General features: G+C 54.5%; 1 long non-coding RNA gene across 2 annotated transcripts in view; it reads left to right on the top strand.

The window, feature by feature from the left end:
* The first annotated feature begins 922 nt into the window (after nucleotides 1-922).
* Nucleotides 923-9,245, top strand: part of LOC133358557 (uncharacterized) — a 13,798-nt gene continuing 5,475 nt past the window's right edge. The window contains exons 1-5 of one of the 2 annotated variants that reach the window (XR_009757093.1): nucleotides 923-1,011; nucleotides 2,545-2,713; nucleotides 3,757-3,849; nucleotides 7,122-7,242; nucleotides 8,072-8,257. This is a non-coding gene — a long non-coding RNA (uncharacterized LOC133358557). The remainder of the gene's footprint in view (nucleotides 1,012-2,544; nucleotides 2,714-3,756; nucleotides 3,850-7,121; nucleotides 7,243-8,071; nucleotides 8,258-9,245) is intronic. The other variant, XR_009757094.1, reaches the window with a different exon arrangement.

The raw sequence follows: 9,245 nt of genomic DNA, 5'->3' as shown, positions 1-9,245 counted from the left end.
CGTATTTTTTAATACTTTTTCTGTTCGTGAACCGAGTTGTTCGTGAACAGAAGCGGAGTTCGTGGACCGGAGCGTATTTTTAATGACTTTTCTGTTCGTGAACCGAGTTGTTCGTGAACAGAAGCAGAGTTCGTGAACCGGAGCGTATTTTTATGAACTTTCTGTTCGTGAACCGAGTTGTTCGTGAACAGAAGCGGAGTTCGTGGACCGGAGCATATTTTAATGAACTTTTCTGTTCTGAACCGAGTTGTTCGTGAACAGAAGCGAGTTCGTGAACCGGAGCGTATCTTTATGAACTTTTCTGTTCGTGAACCGAGTTGTTCGTGAACAGAAGCGGAGTTCGTGACCGGAGCATATTTTTTATGAACTTTTCTGTTCGTGACCGAGTTGTTCGTGAACGAAGCGAGTTCGTGAACCGGAGCATATTTTTTAATGAACTTTTCTGTTCGTGAACCGAGTTGTTCGTGAACAGAAGCAGAGTTCGTGAACCGGAGCATATTTTTAATCTTTTCTGTTCGTGAACCGAGTTGTTCGTGAACAGAAAGCAGTTCGTGACCGGAGCATCTTTTTATGAACTTTTCTGTTCGTGAACCGAGTTGTTCGTGAACAGAAGCGTTCGTGAACCGAGGTATCACTGTACATTAGCAGACCGTAGTTGCGGCTGTAACCTTGCTCCCAAGCTGCTGCTGCTGACGTATGTGTGTGTTTGCAGCCTATCGCATAGAAATGCCTAGCGCCGACTGACCGGCCGATAGACAGAGTGATAGACGTAGCACTAGCGTTATATTCTAAAAATAGATCTTCGCCGCCACTTTGCCTGACGCTCCATCTCAGGCTACCTGGGTGGAGGTCACCTTTGCCTTGACCTTTGTGTTCAACCCCCCCCCCCCACCCCCCCCCCGTGTCCCTCTCTCTGGGCCAGTGTTCGGCATCAAACGTCGGTCGGTCACGTGGACTTCTACATCAACGGCGGCGAAGACCAGCCGGGCTGCCCAAAAACCATCCTGCAGGGTGAGGAGTGGAACTCACTACACTATACACTACACTACGATACACTACACTATACACTACACTATACACTACACTATACACTACACTATACACTACACCACACTATACTACTATACACTACACTACTATACACTACACTATACACTACACTACACTATACACTACACTACTATACACTACACTACTATACAATACACCTATACAGTATACACTACACTACTATACACTACATTATACACTACACTATACCACTACACTATACTACTATACACTACACTACTTACACTACTATACACTACATTACACTACCTTATACACTACATTATACACTACACTATACACTACACTATACCACTAGTACACTACATTATACACTACACTATACACTACATTATACACTACATTATACACTACACTATACACTACACTATACACTACTATACACTAATTATACACTACACTATACACTACACTATACACTACACTATACCTACACTATGCACTATACTATACACTACACTATCACTACGACACTATACACTACACTATGCACTACACTATACACTACACTATACACTACTACATACACTATACACTACACTACACTACTACTACACTATGCACTACACTATACACTACACTTGCACTATACTATACACTACACTATACACTACACTATACACTACAACTATACACTACACAATACACTACACTATACACTACACTATACACTACTATACACTACACTATACACTACACACTACTATACACTACACTATACACTACACTATACACTACACTACTATACACTACACTATACACTATTATACCTACTATACACTACACTATACACTACTATACACTACACTATACACTACACTATACACTACTATACACTACACTATACACTATACTACTATACATTACACTATACACTACACTACTATACACTACACTATACACTACACTATACACTACACTATACACTACACTACTATACACAACTATACACTACACTACACACTACACTACTATACACTACACACTACACTATACACTACTATACACTACTATACACTACACTATACACTACACTATACACACACTATACACGACACTACTATACACGACACAACTATACACTACACTATACACTACACCTACTATACACTACACTATACACTACACTACTATACACTACACTACTATACACTACACTATACACTACACTATACACTACATTGTGAGCCTTTTGGCGTCATCTGGTCCAACACCATGTGAGACTAGGCTCTAAGAAAAGCTGTCTCGGGTGTGGACCAATCAACTTCAAGGACAGTGCATACCTTATGCCAGAAAAAAGTGTGTTGACCAGTGAATTATCGCAAGATCGAAATATCGTAAGTCGTACCCATCTCAATTCGGGGACTACCTGCACATGAGAACTGAAACTCGCCTCAACGGCACTTGCCCCAACATTCTGCCGAGGCTACACATGGGGTCGGGCGCCTTTGTCTGTGTCTTTGTCTCTGCCAGGGAAGGAGTTTGTGATCTGCGACCACCAGCGCTCCTCGTTTCTGTTCCTGGCGTCGATGCGAGCTCCGTGTAGCACTGCGGCGTTCCCCTGCGCATCGCGAGAGGCCCTGCGGGAGGGTCTATGCTCCGACTGCAAACGTCGGACCAATCGGGGTCTGTCCCCTGCTAGGTGACGACGAATCACACACGTGCATACAGCACATACATCACATCATATACATCACATACACATACATTACACACACACATCACACACATCACATATACATCACACACATCACATATACACACACATACATCACATTACATATACATCACACACACATACATTACACACATTACATTACACACATACATTACACACATTACACACATCACACACATCACATATACATCACACACACATACATTACACACATTACATTACACACATACATTACACACATTACACACATCACACACATCACATATACATCACACACACATACATTACACACATTACATTACACACATACATTACACACATTACACACATTACACACATCACACACATCACACACACATACATTACACACACACATCACATATACATCACACACACACACATTACACACATTACACACATCACACACATCACACACACACATCACACACATCACATCACACACACACCACACATCACACACACACAGCACACACACTTACACACATCGTTATCATTGTCATGGATACCTAAATCATCATCGTCATGGTCTATTCACTGCTGGATCAACACATCAGCAGCACGCGGTGTGTGACCCCCTCCCACGTGACCCCCCCACGTGACCCCCCCTCTCCCGTGACCCCCCTCCCACGTGACCCCCCGTGCACACGTGACCCCCTCCCACGTGACCCCCCTCCCCCATAACCCCCCTCCCACGTGACTCCCCTCCCCCGTGACCCCCTTCCCACGTGACCCCCTCCCCCGTGACCCCTCCTCCCACGTGACCCCCCTCCCCCGTGACCCCCTTCCCACGTGACCCCCCCCCCCACGTGACCCCCCCCCCCCACGTGACCCCCCCTCTCCCGTGACCCCGCTCCTCCGTGACCCCCTCCCCCGTGACTCCCTCCCACGTGACGCCCCCCCCTCCCACGTGACCCCCCCCTCCCCCGTGACCCCCTCCCCGTGACCCCCCCCCCACGTGACCCCCTCCCACGTGACCCCCCCCCCAGGCTACTGGGTAGAGCGCTGGCTGCCCCCCCAGCGCGTCAACTTCAGCGGAGTGGCCGCCTACGCAGAGACATCCAACAACTCTCCCTTCTGTGGTGAGCGCACTCACCCCCCCCCCACTAGCCCCCACCCCTACAACCCCCCACTAGCCCCCACCCCTTCACCCCCCACTAGCCCCCCACCCCCTACACTCACCCCCCCCCACTAGCCCCCACCCCCTCACTCCCCACTAGCCCCCACCCCTTCCACCCCCCACTAGCCCCCACCCCCTACACTCACCCCCCACTAGCCCCCACCTCCTCACCCCCCACCAGCCCCCACCCCTTCACCCCCCACTAGCCCCCACCCCTACACTCACCCCCACTATAGCCCCCACCCCCACCCTTCACCCCCCACTAGGCCCCCACCCTTCACCCCCCACTAGCCCCCACCCCTTCACCCCCCCACTAGCCCCCACCCTTCACCCCCCACTAGCCCCCACCCCCCTACACCCCCCACTAGCCCCCACCCTTCACCCCCCACTAGCCCCCACCCTTCACCCCCCACTAGCCCCCACCCCTTCACCCCCCACTAGCCCCCACCCCCTACACCCCCCACTAGCCCCCACCCTTCACCCCCCACTAGCCCCGACCCTTCACCCCCCCACTAGCCCCCACCCCCTACACCCCCCACTAGCCCCCACCCTTCACCCCCCACTAGATCCCCCACCCTTCACCCCCCACTAGCCCCCACCCCTTCACCCCCCCACTAGCCCCCACCCCCTACACCCCCCCACTAGCCCCCACCTTCACCCCCCACTAGCCCCCACCCTTCACCCCCCTACTAGCCCCCACCCTTCACCCCCCCCACTAGCCCCACCCCTTCACCCCCACTAGCCCCCACCCTTCACCCCCCACTAGCCCCCACCCCCTACACCCCCCACTAGCCCCCACCCTTCACCCCCCCCACTAGCCCCCACCCTTCACCCCCCACTAGCCCCCACCCTTCACCCCCCACTAGCCCCCACCCTTCACCCCCCCACCTAGCCCCACCCTTCACCCCCCACTAGCCCCCACCCCCTCACCCCCCACTAGCCCCCACCCCCTTCACCCCCCCACTAGCCCCCACCCCTTCACCCCCACCTAGCCCCCACCCCCCTCACCCCCCACTAGCCCCCACCCCCTCACCCCCCACTAGCCCCCACCCCTTCACCCCCCCAACTAGCCCCCACCCCCTTCACCCCCCACTAGCCCCCACCCCCTACACTCACACCCCCACTAGCCCCCACCCCCTCACCCCCCACTAGCCCCCACCCCTTCACCCCCCACTAGCCCCCCACCCCCTACAACTCCCCCCCCACTAGCCCCCACCCCCTCACCCCCCACTAGCCCCCCACCCCTTCACCCCCCACTAGCCCCCACCCCCTACACTCACCCCCACTAGCCCCCACCCCCCACCCCCCACTAGCCCCCACCCCTTCACCCCCCACTAGCCCCCACCCCCTACACTCACCCCCCACTAGCCCCCACCCCCTCACCCCCCACTAGCCCCCACCCCTTCACCCCCCACTAGCCCCCACCCCCTACACTCACCCCCACTAGCCCCCACCCCCTCACCCCCCACTAGCCCCCACCCCCTCACCCCCCACTAGCCCCCACCCCCTACACTCACCCCCCACTAGCCCCCCCCCCTACACCCCCCTAGCCCCCACCCCCCTACACCCCCCACTAGCCCCACCCTTCACCCCCCCACTAGCCCCCACCCTCACCCCCCACTAGCCCCCCCCCTTCACCCCCCACTAGCCCCCACCCTTCACCCCCACTAGCCCCCACCCTCACCCCCCACTAGCCCCCACCCTTCACCCCCCACTAGCCCCCACCCTTCACCCCCCACTAGCCCCCACCCCCTTCACCCCCCACTAGCCCCCACCCCCTTCACCCCCCACTAGCCCCCACCCCTCCCCCAACACCCTTGTTGATGATTTTGTTGTTGCAGTTGTCGATGTTGTCGATGTTGTTGCAGTTGTTGCTGATGTGGTTGACGGTCAACATTGTTGATGTAGTTGTTGTTGATGATGTTGTTGATGATGTTGTTGATGATGTTGTTGATGATGTTGTTGTTGATGTTGTTGATGTTGATGTTGTTGCAGATGATGTTGTTGTTGATGTTGTTGATGTTGTTGTTGATGTTGTTGATGATGTTGTTGATGTTGTTGATGTTGTTGCTCTATGGGGACCTCATTTGCCAGTAAAAATATGATAATTGGTTCTTTACCCTTCTATCTGGCAACAAAACTGACACCTTTTTGCAAGGAGTCATGTTTGCATAGACCGCAATACCTGCAGTCATAATGCAAACAAAAAACATAACTCTGATAATGTATGCACTGTCCTTGAAGTTGATTGGTCCACACCCGAGACAGCTTTACTTAGAGCCTAGTCTCATATGGGTTGGACCAGATGACGCCAAAAGGCGCACAACTCAAGGACAATGCACCATCAGAGTATGAGAGCTCGGGGCAAGCATCTACACTATGCTTGCCCCGAGCTCTCATACTCTGATGGTGCATTGTCCTTGAGTTGTGCGCCTTTTGGCGTCATCTGGTCCAACCCATATGAGACTAGGCTCGAAGGAAAGCTGTCTCGGGTGTGGACCAATCAACTTCAAGGACAGTGCACATTATCAGAGTTATGTTCTTTTGTTTGTATTATGACTGCAGGTATTGCGGTCTATGCAAACATGACTCCTTGCAAAAAGGTGTCAGTTTTGTTGCCAGATAGAAGGGTAAAGAACCAATTATGATGTTGTTGCTGTTGTTGCAGATGATGATGTTGATGATGTTGTTGATGATGTTGTTGTTGATGTTGTTGTTGATGATGTTGTTGTTGATGTTGATGTTCTAATAGGGGTTTTCCCCTTTTTTCTGGCAACAAAACTGACACCTTTTGCAAGGAATCATGCTTACATTAACCACAATACCTGCAGTCAAATGCAAACAAAAAACAATACTCTGATAATTTATGCATTGTCTTTGAAACTGATTGGTCCGCACCAGAGACAGCATTCTTTGGAGCCTAGTCTCATATGGTGTTCGACCAGATGACGCCAAAAGGCGCACAAGAAAGCTGTCTCTGGTGCGGACCAATCAGTTTCAAAGACAATGCATAAATTATCAGAGTATTGTTTTTTGTTTGCATTTGACTGCAGGTATTGTGGTTAATGTAAGCATGATTCCTTGCAAAAGGTGTCAGTTTTGTTGCCAGAAAAAAGGGGAAAAACCCTATTAGTATATTTTGGTACTGGCAAAGGAGATCCCATGATGATGTTGTTGATGATGTTGTTGTTGTTGATGTTGTTGATGTTGTTGCTGTTGTTGTTGTTTTCCCAGCCGTCTACTACGAGGTGGAGGTGAGCGTGGGGGGTGAGGAGTGGTGGAGTGGGGTGAGTGGCCACCTGTCCCTGCGTCTGGTGGGGGTGACTCACGTCACCTCACTCACTCACCTGTCGAGGTGAGTGACAACCACTCACTCACTCACTCACCCACTCACTCACCCACTCACCCACCCACTCACCCACTCACCCACTCACTCACTCACCCACTCACTCACTCACCCAGTCACCCACTCACTCACTCACCGACCCACTCACTCACTCACTCACCCACTCACCCACTCACTCACTCACTCACCCTCACTCCACTCACCCACTCACTCACCACTCACCCACTCACTCACTCACCCAGTCACCCACCCACTCACCCACTCACTCACTCACTCACCCACTCACTCACCCACTCACCCACTCACCCACTCACTCACCCACTCACTCACTCACTCACCCACTCACTCACCCACTCACCCACTCACTCACTCACCCACTCACTCACTCACTCACCCACTCACTCACTCACTCACCCACCCACTCACACACTCGCTCACCCAACTCACTCACTCAGGGTCGGGATCGAACCCACGACCTCCTGTATACCAGGCGAGGTAGTTAACATCTCCTAGCCACCGTGATGATGATGAGAGAGAGACACGCAAACTCCAAATATACAGCAGCAGGCGTCGTCAGGGTCGGGATCAAACCCAGGACCTCCTGCACACCAGGCGAGGTAGTTAACATCTCACCACCGTGATGATGATGATGAGAGAGAGACACGCAAACTCCAAATATACAGCAGCAGGCGTCAGGGTCAGGATCGAACCCACGACCTCCTGCGCACCAGGCGAGGTAGTCAACATCTCTGCTGGCGAGAAGCCCTCTGCATCTCCAGCATCCCCACTAGGAGCGAGCCGCAGAGAGCGTATTTGGCCTACTCTTCCGCTCCCCCAGCTCCCCGCTGTGGTTCGGCCGCGGGGATTCGGTGCTCCGCGTGGTGGCGGTGGACTCGGACCCCGGTGAAGTCGTCACCGTCCTCGCCACCTTCGTGCCTGCCGGCGTGCGGCGCCGGTACCGGCGCGGGGTGAGCCTCGCGGTGAGCCGGCTACGGCTGGCGGGGGTACCTCGACTGGGAGCAAGGTGAGCGGGGGGGGGGGGGGTGAGTGAGAGAGTGGGTGGGTGGGTGAGTGAGTGGGTGAGTGAGTGGGTGGGTGGGTGAGTGGGTGAGAGAGAGAGAGGGCGAGTGAGAGAGAGGGTGAGTGAGAGGGTGAGGGGGTGAATGGGTGAGTGAGAGAGAGAGTGAGTGAGAGTGTGGGTGAGTGGGTGAGAGAGAGAGAGGGCGAGTGAGAGAGAGAGTGAGTGGATTGGTGAGTGGGTGGGTGGGTGAGTGAGTGAGCGGGTGAGCCTGGCGGTGAGCCGGCTACGGCTGGCGGGGGTACCTCGACTGGGAGCAAGGTGAGCGGGGGGGGGGGGGGGGGGGTGAGTGAGTGGGTGAGCGGGTGGGGGGGGGTGAGTGAGAGAGTGAGAGGGTAAGTGAGTGGGTGGGTGGGTGAGTGGGTGGGTGGGTGGGTGAGTGGGTGGGTGAGTGGATGGGTCAGTGGGTGGGTGGGTGAGTGGGTGGGTGGGTGGGTGAGTGGGTGGGGTGAGTGGGTGGGTGGGTGGGGTGAGTGGGTGGGTGGGTGAGTGGGTGGGTGGGTGGGTGAGTGGGTGAGTGGATGGGTCAGTGGGTGGGTGGGTGAGTGGGTGGGTGGGTGGGTGAGTGGGTGAGTGGGTGGGTGGGTGAGTGGGTGGGTGGGTGAGTGGGTGGGGTGGGTGGTGGGTGAGTGGGTGGGTGGGTGGGTGGGTGAGTGAGTGAGTGAGTGGGGTGGGGTGGGTGGGTGGGTGAGTGGGTGGGTGGGTGAGTGGGTGGGTGGGTGGGTGAGTGAGTGGGTGGGTGGGTGGGTGGGTGGGTGGGTGGTTGGGTGAGTGAGTGGGTGGGTGGGTGAGTGGGTGGGTGGGTGAGTGAGTGGGTGGGTGGGTGAGTGGGTGGGTGGGTGGGTGGGTGGGTGAGTGGGTGGGTAGGTGAGTGAGTGAGTGGGTAAGTGGGTGGGTGAGTATGGTGAGTGAGTGGGTGGGTGGGTGGGTGAGT

Source organism: Lethenteron reissneri, chromosome 62 (assembly GCF_015708825.2).
Source record: "Lethenteron reissneri isolate LAM-NWPU_2019-01 chromosome 62, ASM1570882v1, whole genome shotgun sequence".
NCBI classification, from domain to species: domain Eukaryota; kingdom Metazoa; phylum Chordata; class Hyperoartia; order Petromyzontiformes; family Petromyzontidae; genus Lethenteron; species Lethenteron reissneri.
The sequence above is the reverse complement of the archived record's forward strand: the minus strand, read 5'-3'. Positions and strand labels throughout refer to the sequence as shown.